This window comes from Heterocephalus glaber, unplaced genomic scaffold, assembly GCF_053883595.1.
Source record: "Heterocephalus glaber isolate CG9 unplaced genomic scaffold, H.glaber_assembly_v1.0 deba00001497, whole genome shotgun sequence".
Classification (NCBI taxonomy): domain Eukaryota; kingdom Metazoa; phylum Chordata; class Mammalia; order Rodentia; family Bathyergidae; genus Heterocephalus; species Heterocephalus glaber.
Window position 1 is genome coordinate 24,017,573 of NW_028258320.1, and position 26,048 is coordinate 24,043,620.

At 36.5% G+C, this 26,048-nt stretch overlaps 1 protein-coding gene, 1 non-coding gene and 1 pseudogene across 7 annotated transcripts in view; 2 read left to right on the forward strand and 1 right to left on the reverse strand.

Moving 5' to 3' along the window:
- Jmjd1c (jumonji domain containing 1C) overlaps window positions 1-26,048 on the forward strand; it is a 225,516-nt gene that overhangs the window by 104,553 nt on the left and 94,915 nt on the right. The window lies entirely within an intron of this gene.
- On the forward strand, window positions 887-24,757 carry LOC101709916 (cytochrome b-c1 complex subunit 7-like; annotated as a pseudogene). Its single transcript, XR_015440534.1, has 2 exons — window positions 887-6,633; window positions 6,711-24,757. The product of XR_015440534.1 is annotated as a cytochrome b-c1 complex subunit 7-like (transcript).
- Window positions 19,310-19,431, reverse strand: LOC147825599 (small nucleolar RNA SNORA26). The gene has a single exon (XR_015440607.1). It is a non-coding gene; the product is annotated as a small nucleolar RNA SNORA26 (small nucleolar RNA).

Sequence of the window (26,048 nt, forward strand, 5' to 3'; positions counted from 1 at the left end):
AAGAGAGAAGGAGAGGGGGGAGGGGAAGAAAAATTGGGGATGTAACTCAGTGAGAAGCCCCTGGGTGTAAACTCTTCCACCATGATATGAAAAATAAATGTGTAAGTTAGTCATGCGTGGTGACATCCACTTGTAATCCCAGCACTCTGGGAGTCTGAGGCAGGAAGATCACAAATTCAAATAGGATAAGCATATCTATCTCTTTATTTCTTTGTGGTGAAAGCATTCAAAATCTTTTGTAGCTTCTCGGATATATATATGTAGTGTAATACTGTAGTTACACTACTGTGCAATAAACCAGAACTCATTTCTTAGCATAGTACCTTGTAATCATGGTTTTGGCAAGGGAATACATTAAATACAGGACACATAATTTATAGGATTATTTTATAATAATTACTCAAAAAGTCAAATGCAAAGGAGTGCCAGAGAGATTAACCATGCACTAGAGGCCCAAACAGTCCAGCTGAGGGCCTGGATTCCAGCAGTTTACCACACAAGTCCAGCTAAAGGCTTTGAGTCCAAGACAGTGTCCTCCATGATGTCTCATGCTTGTCCATATTAAGGATCTGCACCTGAAAGGCCCAAAGGCCAGTGGTGGAAGCCAGAAAACCTACACCACTGGGGTGAAGGATTCGTGCCACCAAGCTGAGGGATCCACATTGGAGCCAGGAAGTGATGCTTACAGTGAAGATCAGAGCTCCCCTGATGAAAACAGCAGGCATTCCTGACAGCGAAGCCCCAAGCTTCTCCTACCATGAGCGAACAGCCAAGTTCACATCAAGAAAACTATGTGCAGCCAGCTTCTCCTAGAAAAGTCAACAGGCCAAGATCTTCCCCTCCCGTTCTCTTTTTATGGCTGTTGGTTAACAGTCCTCAGGTGGGTCCTCCATGCCCAGACTATGCTGATTCAGTTCAGCTGAGCATTACAAGCTGACCACTAGTCAATCTATCACATACCTGTTGATGAAACTTGTTATACCTCCCTCCCTCCCTTTTACTATCCCCAGCCTCTAATAACCATTATTCCCCCCTCTATTTTAGATTGTACATATGAATGAGCTCATGTGGTATTTGTCTTTCTGTGCCTGTTGTGTTTCTCTTAACATAATGATCTCTAGTTCATCCTTGTTTCAAATCACAGGTTTTCATTCTTTTTGTGGCTGAACAGTATTCCATTATGCATACACATCATATTTTCTTTCTCCCTTCATCAGCTGATCAAAACTTTGTTTCCTTTTTTTGAGTATTATGAATAGTAATGCAGTAAACGTGGGCGTGAAGATGCCTTTTAGACTACTGATTTTTTTTCTTTTAGAAATACACCAAGTAATGAGTTTTCTGGATCATATGGTAGTTCTATTCTTAATTTTTCTTTTTGGTACCAGGGATCAAACTTGGGGACCTTCCACTTGCAAGGAAGGTGGCAGAACCACTGAACTAAATCCCTGGCCCCAGAAAAAGTTAACTGTGAGTGGTGAGATGTGCAGATTTGTACGGAAAAAACTATGTTTGGGCCGGACCTTGGAGAGGTCTGGCTGAATTTTGACATAGGAAAACATCTTGCTCTACATCAGAAGAGAATAAAGTGAAACAACAGAAGATGTTTAAGGATGTAAGATGTGTATAATTAGGAAAATGAGGTAATGGAATATGAAGCTGAATTTTTGATTTGTTGAGTTCATTTGTAAGGTAAAGATGACTTGGATACCTTTCTAAAGGTAATACTCACCTGCTTTGAGCAAGGGAGTGATTTAGTCAGATTTGTATTGAGGATCTGTTGGAATGGTCATATTAAATGCCAGAAAGTTCAGAATAAGGACCTAGATGAGGCAATTTTCTGCATGGTGATAATATTTATAGCCATGAGATGATCAGTAAAACATCTCACTATTAAAATTAATTTTTCAGGGGCCAGGGATTTAGCTCAGTGGTTCTACCAACTGCCTCGCAAGTGCCAAGGTCCCAAGTTCGATCCCCAGTACCAAAAAAATATTAATTTTTGAGCCAGGCATGGTGGTGGCACATGCTTGTAATCCTAACACTCAGGAGGCTGAGGCAGGAGGATAGTCATGAGTTTGAGGTCAGCCTGGGGTACATAGTGAGTTCAAGGACAGCCTGAACTACATAGCAAGACCCTGTCTCAAAAATTTAAAAAAAAATTTTTTTTGAGCCATATCCAGATTTAAGGGTTGAGAAGTAGAGCCAGCTAGGAAGATTGAAATGATAACAGAGAAATAGGAAGAAAAATACCTGAATATGGTATTTTCAAAGTCAAAGGAAGCCAGGCTTGTTGGCGCATGCCTGCAATCCCAGCACTCAGATGGCAGTCAGGAGGACTGCTCCAAATTCAAGGCTAGCATGAGCTACAAAGTGAGTTCAAGACCAGCCTGAACTGCATGGTGAGACCCTATCTCAAAAAAAGAAAAAAAGGGTGGGGCATTTAGCTCAGTGGTTCTGCCCCCTGCCTCGCAAGCACAAGGTCCCAAGTTCAATCCCCAGTACCAAAAAAAAGAAAAAAATGTCAAAGGAATAAGTTTCAAGAAACATGGATGTCAGGGCTGGGAGTGTAGCTCATTATTAAAAGTATTTGCCTAGCATATATGAGGCCTGGGTTGATTCTCCAGTATCCTACTCCTCCCCACCCAGTGGGATGTCAATAATGTTAAATACTTCTGAGTAATTTCCAGAGAGTTTAGAACTAGTAAGAGAGTAGAATTTAGCATTAAGTGAGCCATAAAAGATGAATCTCAAGAGAATGCAGAGGATTATAAAAGTATAATGACTCAAAGGTTTTATTTTGAGGTCCTGTTTTAATGAGTATTTTCTAGAAAGAAGGAAAAACAAATGTTAAGTATTGCGATCTTAACTCACCTGAAAAAGTGATATTTGTGAATATAAGTGGTAAGTAAAAGAAATAGGAATATGATTAGGAAAATAATGATGCTATTTACTAACCTCACTGGAATAAAACCTCTGTGAGAAAGCAGGAGGTGTTTGGTTCTACACATAGTGCTTGTCCCCAAATATTTGTCAGTTGACTTATTAAACTAGATAAGTGAATATAAGGCAGTAGCCAGGCTTTATTTTAGTTAAGGTTAGTACCATTGAAAGCAATCCAAGAAAACTATTTATTCTTTGAGATTAATTACAAAACAACAGTCATAGAAATTATTATTCTTGGTATAGGAGATAGAGATGTTTGATCATCCTAGAGAAAATAATTCGGCTAAGTTAGAAGAGGACACTGGTTTTAAGGAAAGACTAAGAATCCTATTTAAGTGACTTTATATTATCATGTTAAGCAAAAGGGACTATAGATGAAATGAATTTGGCTTAGGATATTTGTAAACATTAATATATGCAATAATATTTGTCCTATCTTAATTACTCCTGTAAACTTCAGTACATCCTGGTGGTTATTTAGTAAATTTCTTTAAAACAAGCCAGTGGAACTAGAATTAGAGAATGGAAATATAAATTTGTTATTTCTATACACAGTTTCCATTCTGTCCTATTCACTACTCCCCATACACATACACATGCAAAAGAAAGATTGAAAGATTAGTTCTACGTCAGATAGTCTTTCCTAGCAGACAGGGTAACACAAGTGAAATAGTCCTAGCAGACAGGGTAACACAAGTGAAATAGTCCAGCTTTATTCATGATCTCACCTTTCTGAGTGAGGTTTTAGTTCCTGAAGTTGGCCGTAGTCCAAAATTATTAAATGGAAAAATTCAGAGATAAAATTTCTAAGTTTAAAACTGCATACCATTCTGAATAGTATGATGAAATCTTGTGCCTTCCTACTTTGTTCATCCATAGCCATGAGTTATCCTTTTGTCCATTGTATTCATATTGTATGCAGTACCTGTTAGTCACTGATTGGCCATTTTGGTTAGAGGTTCAACTGTGGTGGTATTGGTTTGCTGGTTGTTAAAGTAACCCTTATTTTATTAAGTAATGGCTCCTAAGCACAAGAGTAATGTTGATAATTTAAATACATCAAAGAGAAGCCATAAAGTGCTTTCTTTAAATGAATAAGGGTTCTCAATAAGGAAAGGGAAAAATGTATGCTGAGGTTATTAATAGCTATGATAAATGGAGCATAATTTCTGTGAAATTATAAAAAAAAGAAAAAGATATTTGTAGTTTTGCTGTTGTACTTGAAACTATAAAAGTTAGCAACCACACTTCAGTGCATGATAAATGCATAGTTAAGATACATTACATTTTACATGTATGTACTGGAAAAAATAACATATAGAGAGTTTGGTACTATCTGTGGGTTTTGACATACAGTGGAGATCTTGGAATATATCCTCCACAGACAAGAAGAGGACTATAATATTACCAGAGTTGTTGGGCCAGGGATTTAGCTCAGTGGCACTGCGCCTGCCTTGCAAGCACAAGGTCCTGAGTTCAATCTCCGGTACCCAAAAAAACAGATGTCATTCCAGTTGTATTTTTCTTATTGTCAGCTAGTATTTGGAAACATTTTGAAACAACTGATATATTTACTATATCTTGTCAATACTCTTTCCATAAGGTTAGTAACTTAAATTTCTGTAGCTAATTCTTAATTATTTTTATCTTTTTATTGCAAAATCAATTTCAATCTTGAATAGAAACTATTTTGTATTAACAGCAAAATTGCAAGTGTTTCTATCTCTTCCTAAAATAAACACCTCAGGACAGTCATAGACATCGGGGCTAAAAAAAGTCCTATTGTTTTTATGTTGCCATTATAGTCTTTACCTATTTATAACCTCAGTTGGTAAAAGTTTTACCAACCTTTAGCTATTTTTCACTGTTTTCAGAAGTTTCAGTTTTTCCTACAAGTATGTTATGGGCCTTATAGACCTTTCTTTAAGGGTATTTTCTCAGTGTTGGTGTAAACTTTCTTTTCTTCCAAGAACATTCATGTCATTAATATATTTTCAAATAGTTGTCCTGTTTATCATCTCTTTATTCTACATAGGCTAATACCTGTCATACCTTGGTACGTCACTACTTTGAAACTCTTCAAATTTGGTACTCAATGCACAAAAATTTTGTCCTACTGCTTGTCCTGTGTTTGGTAGTCAGTGCCCAAGCTAGAACTTGTCAGGTCCTTTGTCTCCTTACTCAATACCCTTTTCAGCCAAAACCAATTTGGTACTCATTTTTTAGGATACTTGTTTTTGGTACTTATCATACCTCCCAGAACCAGTTAATGACTAGTAACAAGGTACTACTGTACTGTAATGTTTGAGATTATGACTTCTTCTGTTTTTACCTTTTTATTTACTTCTGTGATTTTCATAGTCTTATTATAATACGGTATATGTATTTTTTTATTTTATAAATAACAGGGATAATTAGAATTTTTGTCTTATAATCAGGTTTTTAATGATGAATGATATTCCTGAAATCCCATTTTTATTTTTTGTTCTGTTTTATTGTGATACTGAGGATTGAACTCAGTGAGTACTGAGCTACATCCCCAGTCCTCTTTTTCTTTTTTTTTTTACTTTTTATTTTGAAACAAGGTCTCACTAAGTTGCTAAATTGCCCGATGGGCTTGAACTTGGTGATCCTCCTGCCTGAGCTTGTCAGAGTTCTGGGTTTATAGGTATGAGCCAGCATGCCCAGCTCTAAAATGCTATTTTAAAATATTTGTGCCATCTTTAAATTCATTTATGATCTTGTTATAGTACTTTGAAAGCTGGCCGTAAAATTATATTGTTTTAAAGATTGAACTAGTGGCTGTTAAATTTAGGGTTAAGTAATTTGTACAATTTCTTGGAGCTTTATTGTCACAGGGTTTGACTTAATATGTAAGTTCAAATTATAAATACACAGAACACTTGTATACCAAGGTACTAATCACCTCTCATGAAAAGCTGAATCACTATTGCCACTGTTATTTAAAAAACAACACTCCCAAAGGTTCTTATCATCAGCCATTTTTGTTGTTTTAGTGAGTATCTCTGGCTATGTTTTTTGTTTTATTCATTTAAAATCACATAAAATTCTTATTATGTGTCTAGTAAAATGAATAGACATTAATTTACTAGTTTTCTCTTGTAAAATTCTTATATGAATAAACCAAATGATATTGCTTCTCAGCCTTTTGGCTAAGATCAAGTGAATAAACCAAATGAATGTTTTTACATAAGTATAAAAGGAATTGGTTGAGAAGTACGATGATTTTAAACTTCACTTAATACTCAATTTTTGTAGTTGAATTACTGTTTAGTAGTATTGTATAACAAATTACCCTCATGCAATGGTACCTTCCTTGCACACAGCTGGCAGAGGCATCTATGTAACAAAAAGTTCTGTTGCCAAATGCCATCACTTCACCAGGATCAAAATGGCGGGCAGGCCTGCTGTTGCAGTGTCAGGCCCGTGGCTGGATGGTATTCGAAAATGGTGTTACAATGCTGCAGGATTGAATGAGTGGGTTTAATATGTGATGATACAGTATACAAAGACAAAGATGTAAAAGAAGCCATAAGAAGGCTTCCTGAGAACCTTTATAATGATAGGATGTTTCTCAGTAAGAGAGCATTGGACCTGAGCATGAAGCATCAGATCTTGCCAAATGATCAGTGGACAAAATATGAAGAGGAGGGCCGGGGATTTGGCGTAGTGGTTCCACCTCTTGCCTCACAAGCGCAAGGACCTGAGTTTGATCCCCGGTACAAAAAAAAAAATATGAAGAGGATAAAATCTACCTTGAACCATATCTCAAAGAGGTTATTTGGGAAAGAGAAGAATGGGCAAAGAAGTAATCACTTAGTTGAAATCTGTGAAAGTAGCTGTCTTCATTATTTTTATGAACTTGGTTAAGCCTGAAACATAATTTAAGAATTATTTAGTCTTCATACATCCTACTTTAAATAAATGTCTGAGTAATAAAAAAAAAAGTTCTATTGTCCATATTAGAGTTACTGAATTAATTTAAAATATAAATTAAGATATCAAGAAAATAAGACAGATTATAGGCTTTAAGAAAATATATTTGCAGAAGACATGTCTGATAAAAAGACGATTCAGAATATACAAAAAATTTTTGGGCCAGGCATGGTGGCACACATTGGTAATCCTCCCAGCACTCAGTAGGCTAAGGTAGGAGGATTGCTGTGAATATGAGGCCAGCCTGGGCTATGCAGTGAGTTCAAGGCCAACCAGAACTACAAAGAGAGATCCTGTCCCCCCAAAAAAGGGAAAGAAAAATAATTTTTAAATTCCACAGTAAGAATACAAACAGCCTGATTAAAAAGACATCAGAGGGCCAGAGATTTAGCTCAGTGGTTCCGCTGCCTGCCTAGCAAGTTCAATCCCTGGCACAAAAAATGAAAACAAAAACAAAAAGACATCAGAGATTTCGACACCTCACCAAAGAAGAGACACAGATTACAAATAAGCATACAAAAAGATGCTGCATAGATTATATCATTAAGGAATTGAAAATTAAAAGTGAGGTACCACTGTATACCTAGTAGAACTGCCAAATTCCAAGACAGCTACCGCAAATCTTGGAATAGGAGCTCTGATTCTTTCTTGGTGGAACAGTGATTATATGAACTCTACCACTGCTTTGAGACCTTTTTCATAGTCTCCTCAGAATGAAACATGTAAGAAGACAGGAGGTGTAAGAAAACTACACTTTCTGCTCAGTTTTGCTGTGAACCTAAAATCTTTTTTTTTGGTACCAGGGATCAAACTCAGGACCTTGCACTTGGGAGGCAGGCTGCAGAACCACTGAGCTAAATCCCCAGCTCCTCTAAGAGTTGTTTGAAACCAGGCGTGGTGGCACACACCTGTAATTCCAGCACTTGGGAGACTGAGGCAAGATTGCTATAGTTCATGGCCAGCCTGGGCTACAGAATGAATTAAAGACCTGTTTGTTTCCAAAAAAGGAAAAGAAAGAGCCACAGTTTATTAAAAAGAAAGAGAGGTGCTTAACTTGCTTGAGATACCTGGGTTATATTTCTGGCATGGAGGGAGAGAAGAAATAAGGTATGATTAATACACTCAGCATAGTGTGTAACTTTCCCTGCTAGTAGTGTGACTCAATGACCAGAGTTAGATATAAGCCTGAGGACTCAGGAGGGGGAAGGGTCCTTGAATTAGTGCTTTTAAAGGAGTTTAAAAAATTTGACCACAAATATAACTCATAAAATATTTGCTAAATAACTATGCCTTTCAAAATTTATTTCTTAGGCAGAGGATACATGAGGTCACATAGTGTATCGTGAGTTGACATTTTAGGATGACATGATTATCAGTCTATAGGTGAAATGAGCTTAGCTTATGAAGTTAAAAATTCCTCAGTGTTTCCATGTATTTTCTTTCTTTCTAGTCTTTTTTTATTCTTTCAGTGTCTAATGTGTAGCACAGGTTGTGTCATCTCATTTGTTTTTCTTTTCTCTAGAACTAGGAATTACCTTCCCTCTTACCAAATTACACCTCTTTACTATATCATATGTCTCACAGACAAAAAGAAAAGACTTTTACAACAATGTCAATCACTTAACACTCTCATTGAAAACTTCCTTTCAAATATGATTACAATTTTAAAACAAGTATTTTTTAATCAAAGCCCTAACATTTTTTCAAAGTAGTCTCATACCACAATATATTACATAAGTAAACACCTTTGCATGAATTTGTTCTTCTGAGAAATTGCTACTTTTTTTCTTTTTTCTTTTTATTTTTTTATTAATACATGTTTGCGGTACAGAATGTTTGCATTCCTTGTGGAGTTGGTACATGTACAAAACATCTTAATTCTTTTTATCACTTCCTTTTCCTCCCCCTCCCTCTGTCTTTTGATCCTTTTCCCATTTGAGAAAGCTCTATCTTCCTGCTTCCTGTTATCTATCTTTTATTGAGACAGGGTCTCACTGTTTAGTTCAAGCTGACCTTGAATGCACTATGTAGCTCATTCTGGCCTGGAACTTGCAGTGATCTTCCTACCTTAGCCTCCGAGTGCTGGGATTACAGGTATGCACCACCATGCCCAGCTCCTGTTGGCTTTTATTTTGGTCTTTATTTATATTTTGGGTTTCTTATATAAGAGAAGCCATGCAATATTTAAGCTTGTGTGTCTGATTTATTTCATACCATTATGGTCTCAAGGTGCATTTATTTTCCTTCAAATGACTCAAGTTTTTCTTTATAGCAGAGCAGTACTTCATTGTGTATAAATACCACATTTTTCTTAATTTATATGATGATGGACTTATAAGGCTGCTTTCCGGATTTAGGTATTATGAATTGTGCTGTTAATAAACATGGGTATGCCATGTGTCAGTGTAATTTGACTCCACAAAATAAAACAGTCAAAAAAAAAAAACAAGGCAAATGAAATGAATAGATACTTCACAGAAGAAGTACAAATGACTAACAAATACATGAAGAAATCTTCAACATCCCTGGCCATTTGAAAAATGCAAATTAAAACAACACTGAGATTTCCATCTTATCCCTGTAAGAATGGCCATTATCAAGAAATCAAGTAACAACAACTGCTGGCAAGGCTGCAGGGGGGAAAAAGAAACCCTTCTATGTTGTTGGTGGAAATGTAAACTAGTATGACCACTATGTAAATCAGTATGGAGATTTCTCAGAAAACTAAAATTAGAAATTCCATTCAACTCAGCTATTCCCTTTACAGGTATCTTCCTGAAAAAGTTAAAGATATATTACAGTTTTATATGCATACATACACTATGTTTAGAGCAGCTGCTTTGTGATATAGTACATTACATTGCTGGGCAACATAAACTGGTAATAAAGTTTTTCCAAATATTGAACCAAAATTTGGCTATCCATAATTTGCACACATCAGCCTTAATTTATTTTCCAGGAACTGTTGCCTGAATCTTTTGGGTGAAGAATTTCATTGAGAATCTGAGAGAAGTTAGTCACTAACCCTTTTCTAAGAAAAAAGAAATCCACATATTCATAAATTCTTGCAGATAATTGCAGTATGTTTCTAGATTCCTTGAAGGCTTGTGTTTGTGTATGTTACATCCTCTACTCTAGAATAATATATATCAAAATTTTCCAGTGTATTAAAGTATAATGAAAAAAAAGTATAATGAACCCCTAAGGCTAAACTAAATTCTACTTTTTTTTTGTACCTGGGATCAAACACGAACCTTGCGCTTGCAAGGTAAGCGGCAGAACCACTGAGCTAAATCCCCAGCCCTAAATTCTACTTTTTTTAACCAGTCAGATACATGGGCTTTAACTATCCACGTCACTTGGCTTTTATGTATGTTTGAAAGTCTGTGTTGTTCTTTTTTTTGAATGTCTTATGTTTTTCTAATGGAATGTATTTAATTTTCATTTGAAATATTCTCAATATATTGAGACTTCATATTAACACCGTATAACAGCAGTTTCAACCTTCTACCAAAAGCATTGTCCTCTCTTGAATTTTTGGTTAGCTTCATCTTTGCATCATCCAAAATTTCTGTGACAATGCTTAACACATTGTAAATGTTTTAGTTAATATTTGTTGAATGAATAAAACTTCCTAATATCTTCTTGCATTAAAAGCTGCAAAGCAGGTTTTACCACATACTAATGTGTGCCTGTAGGGGTGGGGTGAGAGCATGTATTGCACCATACTTCAGTAGTGGCCTTTTGGAACCTAAACAGGAGATTTATGGATTATTCTTATGAAATACATTGTATAAGAGCAGTTACAGATGGTCCTGACTTAAAATGGTTTGACTTAATGCTTTCTTGACTTTACCATAGTACAAAAGCAATATGTATTCAGTAGGAACTATAGTTTGATTTTTAAATTTTGACCTTTTCCTGCACTAGTGATATGTGGTAGGATACTTTTTTGGGGATGTTGGGCAGTAGCAGCATGCTGCAGCTCCCCATCATCTAGAAGATCAAGAGAGTGAACAACCAGTACTTTGTAGTCTGTTAACAGAATATTGTGGATCCAAGTATTAAATAAATTACATAAGATACTTAACACTTTATTATAAAGGCTTTGTCCTAGATGCTTTTGCCCAACTGTAGACTAATGAGTACATTTTAAATGTACTTTTGAGTACATTTAAGGAAGGCTAATAAGCTAAGCCATGATGTTCAGTGGGGTCAGGTTTTTCACAGTGAGCTATATCCCCAAGCCAGCTTGCCCCTGCCCCTTTCTTTCTTTAATTTTGAGACAGGGTTTTACCAAATCGCTAAAATATCTAGGCTGGGTTGGAACTTGTAGTCCTCCTAACTCAGCCTCCCAGAGTGCTGGGATTACAGGCATTATGCCACTGTGCCTGCCTTATTAAATGCATTTTGACTTAGAATATTTTCAATTTATGATGTGTTTATTTTACACTGAAAAGCAGTATTCACTTCATTATTTAAATAGATTTCATGATAAACCATACATTAACTAATTTTACTTTCAGGCATGTATCATCAAGCACCATGGGTACTGTATCATGGCGCTTTAGAAATGTTTACTAACTGAATAATTAATGACCCTGAACTTATTCTACTAAAGTATGTATTTTAAAAGCTTGATTCACTACCACCAAGTGTTTTATACTTTATATTTCAAAATTAGTAAATTGAATATATTCTTTCAAAAGTGAGCACCTTCAATTACAACTTTATGCATATTTTCTAAGTATCAAAAATAGAATAGGGTATTTTGCCAGGGATTTAGCTCAGTGGCACAGCGCCTGCCTTGCAAGCACAAGGTCCTGGGTTCAATCCCTGATACCGAGGAAAAAAAGAGGTATTTTGAGTTACTTTTGTAAGACAGACCATGTGATAATATTTAAGATTGTTTGATTTATTTCACTTAACCTTATGTTCTCAAGTTGGCATCTATTTGTCTATGAATACCTAAAGTTTATGTTTCTTTATGGCAGAGTACTACTCTGTGTTGTCTAAACACCACATTTTCTTTATCCATTCTTCTATTTTTTTAATTTTTAAAATAATTTTATTAGTACATTTTAGGTATACAATATACTGACATTTATCACTGGAGATTTGTACCTTTACATAGTATATCTTGATTCTTATTTTTTCCCCATTCCCCTGCCCTCCCTTCAACTCCTCCACTCCTCCCTATTGTTTCCATTTTTTCATTTTCTCATATTAATTCCATTTCCTTCTTTCCTTTGCGCTACCCCTCCCACTTCCCCATCCCCTTTCCCTTTGCACCTTTTCTTCCTTTTTCACATTATCTATTATACATTTTGATCCTTATTTATACTTTCAGTTTTTCACATCAGAGAAACTATTGGGTATTTACACATGTGTCCTATTTATTTCACTTAAGAGTATCACCTCAATGTGCATCCATTTAGCTATAAATGTCTCTAATTGCTCATTCTTTATGGCTGAGTAGTTCTCCATTTTATTAAAAAAACACATTTTCTTTATCCAGTCTCCAGTTGATGGACAAATAGGCTGTTTTCAAGTTTTTGCTATTATAAACTGTGCCTCTATGAATATGGGTGCACTTGTATCACTGTGGTTTTAATTCTTTGGGGAAGATACCCAGCAGGGGAATAGTTGGGTCAAATGGGACCTCTAGTCCTAGTTCTTTGAGGTATCTCCATACTGATTTCCACAGTGGTTGCACCAGTGAACACTCCCACCAACAGTGGAGAAGTGTTCCTTTTTCCCCACAGCCCCACCAGCATTTGTAATTGGTTGATTTCATGATAGCAGCCATTCTTTCTGGGATGAGGTGGAATCTCAGCATTGTTTTCATTTTCATCTCTTGAATGACCAGTGATGTTGAATATTTTTTCATATGTTTATTTGCTATTTCTACTTCTTTGTGTGAGAAATGTCTGTTCATTTCAGATGCCCTCTTTTGGATTGAATCTTTAAATTTGGGAGGTCTGATTTTCTTAAATTCTTTATAGATTCGAGATAGTAGACCTTTGTCTGAGGAACAGCTGGTAAAAACTTTTTCCCACCTTGTTTGTTGTCTCTTCACACTGTTGGTGTTTTCTCTTGCTGTGCAGAAGCTTTTTAATAAGAAGAGATCCCACTTGTTGATTGTTTGTGCTAGTTCACGGGCAACTGAGGTTTTGTTCATAACATCTTTTCCTACACCAGTGTCTTCAAGAGTTCTACCTAACCTCTGTTCCAGCCGGTTTAGTGTTCCTGTTTTAATATTTAGATCTTTAATCCATTTCAATTTTAGTTTAGTGCATGGTGAGAGATACAGATCTGGTTTTAATCTTTGGCAAGTTGAAGCCCAATTTTTCCAGCACCATTTATTAAAGAGGCTATCTTTCCTCCAGTGAGGGTGTTTGGGTCCTTTGTCAAAGATGAGGTGACTGAGTGTGTCTGAAGTTGTTTCTGCATCTTCTAATCTGTTCCACTGGTCCTCAGGTCTGTTTCTTTGCCAGTACCATGCTGTTTTTGGGGGGTTTTTGTTGTTGTTGTTTTTAATCACAGTAGCTTTGTAGAATAGTTTCACGTTGGGGATTGTGATACCCCCTACCTTGGCTCTGTTTCCTAGAATTGCTTTTGCTATTCTAGGTCTCTTCTTGTTCCAAATGAATTTTTGGATTGTTTTCTCAAGGTCTGTGAAATACGCTACTGGAATTTCATTTAGGATTGCTTTGAATCTATATACCAGTTTTGGAAGTGATGCCATTTTTACTACAGTGGTTCTTCCTACCCAGAAGCAAAGGATGTCTTTCCATTTTCTGATATTCTCTTCGATCTCTTTTTTCAGAGTGCTGTAGTTTTCAGAGTAGAGGTCTTTGATTTCTTTTGTTAGGTTGATTCCTAGGTATTTCATTTTTTTGGATGCTATTGTGAAGGGAGTTGTTTCTCTAGTTCCTCTTTCAGCATGTGTTGTTTGTGTACAGGTAAGCTATTGATTTTTGTGTGTTGACTTTGTATCCAGCCACTCTACTGAATTTGGTTATTAAGTCTAGAAGACTTTTGGTGGAGTTCTTGGGGTCTTCTGTATAGAGTATCATGTCATCTGCCAATGATGGCAATTTAACTTATTTATTTCCTATCTTTATTCCTTTTATTTCTTTCTCTTGTCTAATTTTTGTGGCTAATGTTTCCAAGACTATATTGAACAGGAGTGGTGATAGTGGACATCCTTGTCTGGTTCCTGATTTTAGTGTGAAGGATTTCAGTTCTTGACCATTTAGTAGGATATTGGCTGTTGGTTTTTCATAGATGGCTTTTATCAGGTTGAGATAGAGACCTTCTATCCCAATATTTTGTAGGGTTTTATCATGAATCCCTGTTGGATTTTATCATACACTTTTTCTGCATCTGATTATATGGTTTTTGTCCTTGGGTCTATTAATATAGTGTATTACATTGATTGATTTGCGTATGTTGAACGATTGCATCCCTGGGATGAATCTCACGAGGGGATAGGTATGCTGTTTCCAAAATCTGGCTGACGAATTGTCTGCTATAAACGTGGATATGCATGTATCTCTCTAATATGATGACTTTAATTCTTTGAGGAGGATACCTAGAAGGGGGATAGTTGGGGCAAATAGAATTTCTATTTTTAATTTTTTGAGGAATCTCCACACTGATTTCCATAGTGGTTGTACTAGTTTACATTCCCACCGTTAATATAGAAGAGTGTCTCTTTCTCCACATCCTCCTAAATATTTGTTATTATTAGATTTTTTTGATGATAGCCATTCTTTTTTTTCTTTTCTTTTTTTTTTTTTTGGTACCAGGGATCAAACTTGGGACCTTGTGCTTTTGAGGCAGGCTCTGGAACCACTGAGCTAAATCCCCGGTGGGATAATCCCCAACGATAGCCATTCTTTCTGGGGCAAGACGGTATCTCTTATCTAGTTTTAATTTGCATGATCTCATGACCAGCCATATTGAACACTTTTTTCACGTATTTATTGGCCATTTGTACTTCTTCTGAGACATGTCTATTCATTCTGGTTTCCCATTTTCTGATTGGGTCTTTTATTTTGAGGAGTCTTAATTTTTTGAGTTCTTTATATATTCTGGATGTTAGTCCTCTGTCCAAGGAATAGCTGTCAAAATTTTTTTGTCATTCTCTACATTGTCTCTTTGCTCGGTTGGTTGTTTCCTTTGCTGTATAGAAGCTTTTTAACTTGATAGGATCCCATTTGTTGATTCTTAGTGTCACTTTTCATACAACTGGGGTTCTGTTCAGAAAGTCCTTGCCTATGCCTCTGTTTTCAAGAGTTGTACCTGTTTTATCTTTTAACAGATAATTTTTGTTTTAACATTTAGATCTTTGATCCATTTTTATTTTATTTTAGTACATGGTGAGATATATGGGTCTAGACTCAATCTTCTGCGTGTGCATGTCCAATTTTTTCAGCACCTTTTATTAAAGAGGCTATTTTTCTTCCAGTGTATATTTTTGGTCCTTTTGTCAAAGATCAGTTAGTTGAATGTGCCTGGGCTTCTTTCTGCTTCATCTGCTCCATTGATCCACGTATTTGTGTGTGTGTGTGTGTGTGGCAGTACAATGCTATTTTAATAACAGAAGTTCTGTAGTATATAAATGAGCAAAATAGAAGATAAATAGGAAGTAGGGAAAAGTTCAGATAATTCTCCAAGTTATCTATTCAGTTATTTCAAAAATATTCCAATAGATATGCTAATTTGTTTCATTTATACTAGTTTTTCTTAGTTTACTGAAAAGAAAGTTTTGTGCTATTATCTGTTTCTTTTTTGTAAGAGAGAGTCTTTTGTGTCTATGATATGTATTCTGAGTAACATTCTGGCCAGTTTTTAAAGATTATGGTATACAGTATATTAATGATTGTATTATTTTATTATGAAATTTTGGGGTTTTTATAAAAGTGCTTTTATTAATGTCTACTTATATAACATTAAAATAAACATAAATAAGAAAAAATGGGATACTCAGCTTTAGTCTCAAAAAATTTACAGTGGGGGTTAGTTGTGTAGCTCTTTGGTAGAGTACATACTTAGCCCTTAGTATGAGGCCCTGGGTTTGATATCTAACACCACAGAAAATAAATAATGCACAGTGGCCCTAGGTCTTAGGAGCCTGAGGCAGGAGGAGCACTTGAGCCTAGGAGTTCAAGACCAGCCTAGGCAACATAGACCTTATCTCAGATAGATAGATAGATAGATAGATAGATAGATAGATAGATAGATAGATAGATAGATAGATAGATAGCAAGTAGGCATTATGCTATATAAAATAACTCTAACAAAGAAAGACAAATAGTGTATGGTCTCACTTAAGAATCTAACAAATTTGAACCAAGAGAAACAGAATGTGGAATGGTAGTTGCCAGAGAGTGGGTGAAATGGAGAGATATTCATCAAAGGATATAGTTTTTCATTTAACATGACTATAGCATGGTGACCATAGTTAACAATACTATAGTATATTTGAAACTTACTAAGAAAGTAGATCTTAATTATTCTCCCTGCACCCAAAAAAACAAAAAAATGGAAGTGAAGTGGTAGATGGGTTAACTAAGTTAATTGTGGTAATCTTTTCACATTGTATAGTTTGCTATGAAGTCATGATGTTACACACCTTAAATTTATACAATTATATTGCAACAAAACTGGAAAAATAAAATGAAAAAATATTCGCCACAGTTGATAATATACGATGGAAAAGTCTATGCTGTGATTTTAGGGCTTCGTCTCCTTTGGTCACAATCTGGAGCCAACTCATTCTGGGTTCATAGTTCATGTGACTTGGAAAATTATTTTGCTGCTTCACAGCAATTTAAGTCAGCCTTGAAATCTTTTGTTGAATGATTAACTATTCTCTGGCTCTTCAAATCCTCTTGAGGAACTTCCACTTACTATGCATAAAAAAATAAAGATCAGGGGCCAGGGATCTAGCTCAATGGTTCTGCCCTTGAGCCGCTTGCCTCACAAGTGCAAGGACCCAAGTTCGATCCCTGGTACCAAAAAATAAAATAAAAATAAAGATCAACAGTGATTAAAAATCCTCATATTGCCGGCATTGGTGTGGTGATGCATGCTTGTAATCCCAGTACTCAATCCAGCACTCTGGAGGCTGAAGCATGAGGATCACTGCAAGTTTGAGTCCAGCCTGGGCTAGATAGTGAGTTTAAGGCCAGCCTGAACTACATAGTAAGAACCTGCCTAAAAAAAAAAGAGAAAACTACCTTTAGGTTATAGTGTTTACTATTTGGTATTAGGTTCTTATTTGCTCCATGTAATTGGGAGAAGCAACATTGCCACTTTCCCAACCTATTGCTTACCTGCTTGATACTTTTAGGAAGCAAGACCTTGAATAGGTATCTCTGCATAATATCAGTTTATTTTCTGCAAGCTTTACATTGTTCACGTTTTAAAACCTTTTTATGGGCCAGGGATTTAGTCCAGTGCCATCGCGCCTGCCTTGCAAGCCGCAAGGTCCTGAGTTCAATCCCTGGTGCCCTAAAAAAAAAAAAAAACCTGTTTATGAAATTGGGTAGAGTGTTATAGGGCATCTACATGAGGCAACAGCCTCACAGTGAAAGTTGCTAACTTTCCAAAGTTAATTGGTAAGGTAGCTAAAGATTTCTGTGATTATTAAGAAAGTAGATTTCTGAGTGAGCAAAGTGACTAAAGAAACTGATCTATCAAGAGAATCTCTAAGAACTGAACTGGGATACTCTGCCCTAAGATAGAGCCATGGACCTCTGAAGCAGTGGTTTCCAAAACTGACATAACCCAGAGAACTTCTTAAAACTTAAGTATTCATGGGTAAGGCTTAGAAATAAAATTCTTAGAAGTTTCTTCAGGTGATCTTGGAAACCCTGATATCATGGTGCACAATATCAAGTGTTTTATGTTTCTGGGGAAGCTATAGCTTTTATCATATTCTCAAAGGGGGTTCGTGACACCAAAAAGTTTTAAGAATAGTCATTATTAGCCATTGGTTCTCAAACTTGTTATCAACAGAATTACCCAAGAATTTGTTAAAGCACAGATTTCTGAAGCCCATCCCCAGAATTTTTGTTTTGTAAATCTGTTTTGGGCTCAGCAATTTGTTTTAAGTAAATTCTTGGTGTTGGTGATACTGATGTAGCAAGACAGGGAACTTTTCATTAAGACCTGCTGTTCTGAGCCTTCCCTTATATCAGTCCATATATTCAGCATCAAGTTCTGGAAGCAAAGTATGCCTCTCAGGAGTCTTCAGCAGTTAATAGCAGTGATAAACATAAGAGAAGATGAAGAAAACTCATTTTCTTGGGCCGGGGCTTTAGCTCAGTGGTTCCAGCACCTGCCTTGCAAGTGCAAGGTCCTGAGTTCGATCCCCAGTACCAAAAAAAAAAAGAAAACTTCTTTCCTGGCAAAGGAAGTGGCAGAGAATTCCACAGTTGGCACCTCCATTCATACTCATTGAACCCCAGGGCCTTAGCAGTGAGCCACCTCTTGAGAACAGGGTGTTGCTAGGTTGCCCAGGCCGAGCTTGAATTTGTGATCCTCCAGCCTCAGTCTCCCAGAGTGCTGGCATTACAGGTGTGTGTTTATATGCCAGGCTCATGGTTTGTTGTTGTTTTAGTTGACCCTGTTGACAAACCTAGCTCACAAAGAGTTGCGATAGAATGTTTTGCTCTACTTTTGGTGAGAGTAAAAAAATGCTTGTCTCCACAACCATTTTAAATGGTTTAGTTTGGTCCTTTTTTTTTACATTAGCTTTTGTGACTTCTTTTTGTGATGCTGTGGGTTGAACCTAAGGGCTCCTGCTTGATAGGGAACTGCTCCAGCACTAATCCACATCTCCAGCCCTTTTTATTTTGAGACAGGGTTTCCCTAAATTTCATAAATGGCCATGAACTTGGGATCCTTCTGCCTCAGCCTCTCCAGTATCTGCAATTAGTTATGTGCCACTGTGTTGAGCTTAAGATCTGTGACTTTTAAATATGCTCATGTTTTTAATTGCCAAGGAAAATACAGCACAAAGTTAAAACAGAAACATAGTTTGACTTAAATGTAAAAGAAGCAGGACAGATTATTCTGTGAATTCCTGCAATGAGGAAAACCACATCTATGAAAAAGCTCAGAGCCAGGTGTGGTGGTAAATGCCTATAATCCCAGCACTGTCTCAGGCTGCAGGGATCACAAATTCAAGTCCAGTCTGGGCAACCTAGGAGTCTGAAACAGGAGGATTGCCACAGGTTTGAGCCCAGCCTATTCTGCAGTGAGTTCAAGACCAACCTGGACTACATAGGGCGACAGTGTCTCAAAAAACAAAGCAGATGTCAGTTCAGGTAAACTCATATCCTCAAAGAAAGAACAACTGTTACCGAAGCTATAATTTTTTTTTTTTTTCAGCTGTGACTCCAGACAGGATCCAAAGAGGAGTTTCACAGTCTCGTCTCTGGGTTTTATGGACGCTTCTTTTACCCTTCTGTGTTAGCCTCTTAAGGCACTGTGTCAGCCTTAAAAGGGCACAGGAAAGGGCATGTAAAATATTATTAAATCCATAGGACTTTTGAAGTTACTTATCCAAGCTGCTTACAGGCTGTCTAAAACTTTGAAAGAAACCCGGACCTCAGGAGATTTTATTATTTATGAGGAGTCTAATTATGAAACTTTTCTCTCTTTTCAGAGATAAACTTAAGGCTTCTGTGCACCAGTGGGCCTCAGTTTAAGGCTTCTGTGCATTACTTGACCTCAACTTTTTTCCTTTCTCAGCTAACCCTGTAAGTCTAGTTTATCATCGCTGTGCAAGAAGTCTTCAGTGAAATAAATACTGACTTAAGTGTAAAAGACCTAGAGCTTTAGGGCCTGTGTTTGAAGAAAATGCATCAGGGCCGGGGATTTAGCTCAGTGGTTCCGGCGCTTGCCTTGCAAGCGCAAGGACCTGAGTTCAATCCCTAGTACCAAAAAAAAAAAGAAAATGCATCAAGATTTCATTAGTGTTTATTGACCTGAGATTCTTTTTTTTCTATTTTAGAGACAGAGTCATGCTATGTAGTTGGAGTTGACCTAGAACTCACTATGTAACCCAGACTGGCTTTGAATTTGCACTGAGCTTACTCCATCAGCCTCCTTAGTGCTGAGAGGCATTGGCCACTACCACACCTGGCTTGTATTTTTTGTCTGCATATTTTTTGTAGTGGAACATCAGTTGTCCTATAACATATTAGAAGGGAAGGAAAGATTTGTTTGTGTGTTTGTTTGTTTAATGCAGTATTGGGGATTGAACCTAGGTACTTTGCCCTGGGTTGTATCCCAGCACTTTTATGTTGAGACAAGGTCTTACTAAGTTTCCCAGGTTGGGCTCAAATTTATAATCCTTCTGCCCCATCATCTCAGAGTGCTAGGACTACAGGCCTGTTCTTGGCTGAAAAGATCATTTTAAATGAATCATAATTTGCTTATAATTGAAAGACAGTGATTGAACCTGTGGCACACATGCCACAACAGGATGTTTGTTATCGTTGAAAGCTCTCAAAAGTTCACCATTGCTGCTTTAGTGCCAATTCTTTAATTACGTAAAGAAGCTCTCTATTCCATTGGTATTTGGTACTTTGACATTTCATGAAAGTTACCAATATTTAAGGAAATACGGTTAAAATTTTGATAACGTTGTTATTATTTCACCATACTTTGAATCTATGACTGAGCTTAGGTAATCACATAAGTATATTAAATTTTGAAATCAGCAAAAATAGCTACTTTTACTATATAATTGTGAATCCTCATTGTTGAAAATTTTAGCTTCCACATTGTTGTTGAAATCATTAGAATTTTTGACAAACAAGGAGCAATGGGGAAATAATTGTAGATCCTTGCTTATTTGTAATGTACAAAAAACTGATGTTTGCCAGATGGAAATGAACAAAACCAGTGAATAAATAGATGCCTCTCACCTCTTCTCTTGGAAAAACATTCTCCAGATGATATTAAATATTCCATACTTCTAAACTTCTTTGACACATCTCTATTTATAGTTGTTCTTTTTATATTATGATGCCCCAAACTGAATAAGATACTCAGATTTTATGAACAATGAAATCTGTTAATGGTACTAGGGATCAAACCTAGTCATGCAGACTAGGCAAGCACTTCACCTCTGAGGTACACACCCTGCCTCCCAGTAGGAAATCTAAATCTGAAGGAAGTTATTACCTCCCTTCTGGGTACTTTGTGTGTTTATTGATAAGTTTAAACTTGATTCCCCCCCCCCCCAAATAACTTGTTGATTTCCTGTCTTCAAACCCTCCAGGGTTCTGCCAGAAGAATATTTAGGAAACTATGGTTCCTTTACATTTTATTTACTTAGTCATATTTTTAAAATATTTATTTAGTTATTTATTTTTTGGTACCAGGAATCAAACTCAAGACCTTGCACTTGCAGGCAGGGGAGGCACCACTGAACTAAATCCCCGGCCCTAGTCAGATTTTTTAAACCTAGATATGTATGATACGACTTTTTCATTATTATATTTAGGGGTTAATTTTCATTCTAGTATTTCTTGGTCATTTTAAAATCTAGATTTTGGTTGTGTTTTTCATAAGATACATTTTTAAATCATTTTATCATTTGGTAACTTAAAAATACAAATGGTTTTCAGGTGATAAACAGTAAGATCAGTGATGAAGTAATAGCATGTCACAGGTTCATAATACTATTAATTAGTAGTCTTTTTTTGAGACAGGGTCTTGCTCTGTAGTCCAGCCTAGCCTCAAACTCATCATTCTCCTCCCTTAACCTCCTTAGTATGGGTGGGATTATAGGCATGCACCACCATGCCTGACTTGATCAATACTCTTTAACCAGCTGCAAATAAATCTAGAACTGTCTTTCATGCCATATTTCTTCTTTCTTTCTTTCTTTCTTTCTTTTGGTACTGGGGATCGAACTTGTGACCTTGTGCTTGCAAGGCAGGCAGTGGAACCACTGAACTAAATCCCCGGCCCTCCAGGCCATATTTCATTGATTTACCTACTGCAGATTTTGTATGTGTGTGTTTCTGTGTTCTGTGTCTGTGTGTCTGTGTGTGTCTGGAAATCAGACCTATAGACACTCTGGCACTTAGTTATGTCCCTATTGCCTTTTTCATTTTCTATTTTGAGATGAGGTCTTGCTAAGTTACTGAGCTGGGACTTAAACTACTGATCCTCTTCTTCAGCCTCTGAAAATGGTGGAATTACAGGCATGTGACACCACACCTGGCTATAGATTTGTTCTTATAAAAGTTTTTGTTTCCTTCCTTTAAAAAAAATTTTTTTTTGGTAAAGTCAGGTTCCCAGTGTTTTGATTTCAATTCTTACTAAGTAGATAACCTTGTTTTTTTTTTTAAAGACAAATTACACTGCTTGTGCTGTCTTTATTTAAAGACAAAATAATCCTGCTCTTAGTGATCACTATCTATTTTAAATTTTTTTCTCCATACTAATTATCTATCTTAGAATTTCTGTGGAGTTCAGATTTACTACTATACAGTTTCTTAATTTTCTCTTTCCTCCTTCATAAATACTAAACAGGTAGCTATCTTTAATATTTTAGTAATGCCATGATTTATTTCATAAATTACGAATCATGACTTTGAGCTTTTAACAGCCAATTTAGTATTCTTTTTTTTTTTTTCCTTTGGAGGTGGGTACTGGGAATTGAATCTATTGTTGTCATACATGTTAGGCATGCACTATACCTACCACTGAGATGTACATACTCAGGACCTAACAGTTCAGTATTCTAACATGTAATTTATTTGAACCTGTCTATACTTGGATTGAACTTTAATCATTTATAAAAGAATACAAATGCCCGTATTTTTTCATTTGAAAATTGAAAACACCTTAAGCAATAAATAGTGAGAAAGTGAATTAATAAAACTTATGTTCTTTTACTTAATCATGTATTTATTAGGTAGCTATTTAAAATGATGGTAATGTAAGAACATGGAAACTACTGTATGAAGTAAAATGAGCAATGTACAATTTCTGTGTAGCATGATTCTTGGTAACAGTCTCATAAGGGAAAAAAATTTAAGTACAGTACATTAAATAGTTAACTGGCTGGTTTTAAGGTAAAACTATGAGATTATTTTCATCCTTTTGTTTTCTAAATTCTCTTGAATATAATTATGTTACTTGAAAACTAGTTACAGTTCTTAAAGCAAAACACATCCTGTACCTATTTAATGTTGAGGTTTTGGGGATTTTTTGTTTTTGTTTGTTTGTTTTGAGACAGGGTTTTGCTCTGTAGTTCAGGCTGGCCTTGAATTCACTATGTAGTTAAGGGTAGCCTCAAACTCACAGCAGTCCTCCTGCCTCAGCTTCTGAATTCTGGAATTATAGGCATGTGCCACCATGCCCAGCTGTTTAGGTTATTTTTTAATCTCTAGTTTGTTTTGAGGTGCTGGAGATGAAATTCAGGACCGAAGGCTTTTCCACTATGGCTCCATCACTATTATTAATCTCTAGTTTATACTTTTCGTATGAAAATTTTTTTCTCAACAGAAATAACAGTTACAAAATTAAATAACTTTTCATTTTCTTCTACCTTATTAGTGTTTTATCTTCCCCAATGTTATTTTTCTAAATATTAGGTGATTTTTTAGGGGGGAGGAAATAGTTTTAATTCTTATATCTGATAAGAGATTTGTATCCAGACTATATGTATATATAACTCAATAATAAAAACACAGATATAACCAAATTAAAATAGGAAAAGTATATAAATAGACATTTCCTTAAAAAGAGATGCACATACAGACATGTCCAACATCATTAGCCACTAAGGAAATGTAAATCAAAACCATAATGATACTTAACTTTATACCTACTAGGATGGTTACAATAAAAAATAGTTTAGGGCCAGGGATTTAGCTCAGTGGGGCCATTGCCTGTCTCGCAAGCGCAAGGTCCTGAGTTCAATTCCTGGTACCAAGAAAAAAAATTAAGGGCCAGGGATTTAGCTCAGTGGTGCCGCCACCTGCCTCGCAAGCACAAGGTCCTTGATCCCCGGTATAAAAAAAAAAATAGTATTGCATGGGTTGATTTGTTTGTTTGTTTGTTTGTTTTTGTAGCGGGGATCGAACTTGGGTCCTTGTGCTTGCACAGCAGGCGGCGAAACCACTGAGCTAAATCCTTGCCCCCCCACAAATAGTTTATAACTGTTGTGGAGGATGTATACAAATAAGACCCGTCATACATTGCTAACAGGAGTATACAGTAGTGCAAGTGCTTTAGAAAACAATCTGGCAATTCCTCAAAATTATCACACAACTCAGCAATTTCATTCCTTGAATACACCTTCACAAAAAAATTCACATAAAAACTTATCTGTACATAAATATTTGAAGCACCAGTATTCCTGATAGTCCAGATATAGAAATCAGTATGGAAATTCCTCAAAAACTAATGTCCATCTCCTGATTAATTTATAAGCAAACTGGTATATCCAGATAGTGGGATATTACTTAGCTATAAAAAAAGGAATGAAATACTTCTGCATGTTAGATCATGGAGGGACCTTGAAAATAGGAAGAAGCCAGTAACAAAAGAGCAGCTCTTGTCCGTTTATAGGAGATGCCCAGTTAGGCAAATCTCTCAAATGACAGCAAACAGATTAATGTTTGCCATTGTACAGGGCTGTGTCAGAGAAGAGTGGGACTGCCAAGTGGCACTTTATTTCTTTGGGAGGTGATATCAGAAAATGTTCTAAAATGTGTTGTGAGGGCTGGGAATGTAGTTCAGTGGCATTGTGCCTGCCTCACCTGGAAAGCCAAGGTCCTGAGTTTGATCCTCAGTGAAAGAGAGAAAGAGGGAGAGGGAGGGAGGGAGGGAGGGAGGGGGGGGGGAGGGGGAGGGAGAGGTGGGGGGAGAGAGAGAGAAAGAAGAATTGTGGTAATAGCTGCACAACTTTGTGTATATGCAGTGGTACCTTAGTTCAGAAGCTTAATTCTTTCCACCAATTATGGTTGCAAACCAACTTGGACAAGAACCAAATCAAATTCAGTGGTTAGGTTCAATGTTGACCTTATGGGGAAATTTGATTGTGTTCTCTTCCAGTACAACACTCAGAGCCCCAGGAGAAGTTTCCCACATCTAGCCTCAGGGTGAGGTACTTTTTGTTGCCTCCTCAAATTTGGACTGTGTATATGACAGGGGGCCAATCTTAGTGTTGGCAGCAGGGTATCCCAATTTATACTTCTGATTCTTGTGGTAGGGGTTTCTTTTGCCTGCCTGTCTTGCAGACCTTATGCTAGCTGTCAAGAGATGCCCGTCACTAAAGCTGGCTGGAAAGAGCCTAAATAGAACTTTAGAACTCCTTTGTGTTAAGTTGCTTTCTTTTACCAAGTTTTCTTATTTCTATTCTGAAGGATGACAGAAGTGTTAGTAAAGCAAATTTAAAAATACATAAATTTGTTATGTCATAACAGCACTTGGGAGGATGAGGCAGGAGGATGCCATGAGTTTAAGGCCAGCCTGAACTATATAGTGAGACTCGGTCTCAAAAACCAAAAAAAACAAACCGAAAAACCAAAAATAATTCTTTTTCTTAGAAACTTCTAGAGAGGTTTCACTTTCCTCCATTTAGTATTATACAACAGATGGCAAAACACTTTGCTCTCTACCACCTCATTCCAACAAGCATGAAAAATAATGCATTTCTTTCACACAATTTTACAAGGTAAAAATCACTCCACTGTGATTTAAATCCTAGTTGCAGTGTTTCCATAAACAAGATTTTTGACAAGAAAAGCCACTTCAACTCTTCAGATGTCCATTTTTCCCCCTGTAAAATGAAATTTTACCCCACCCCCACTCCCTTTCTGAACCCAGGGCCTCACACATGCTAGGCAAGTGCTCTATCAATCTCTATTTCCCTTTTTTTTTTTTTTTTTGGTACCGGGTATTGAACTACGATCCTTGGGCTTGTGAGGCAGGCTGCGGAACCACTGAGCAAAATCCTGGCCCACCATTTCCATTTTTAATGCTCTGTTATTATTTATTCAATTGTCATATTCTTTTTTTTTTTTTTTTGGTACCAGGGATCGAACTTGGGACCTTGCGCTTGCGCGGCAGGCCCTCAGTTGTCATATTCTTTAACA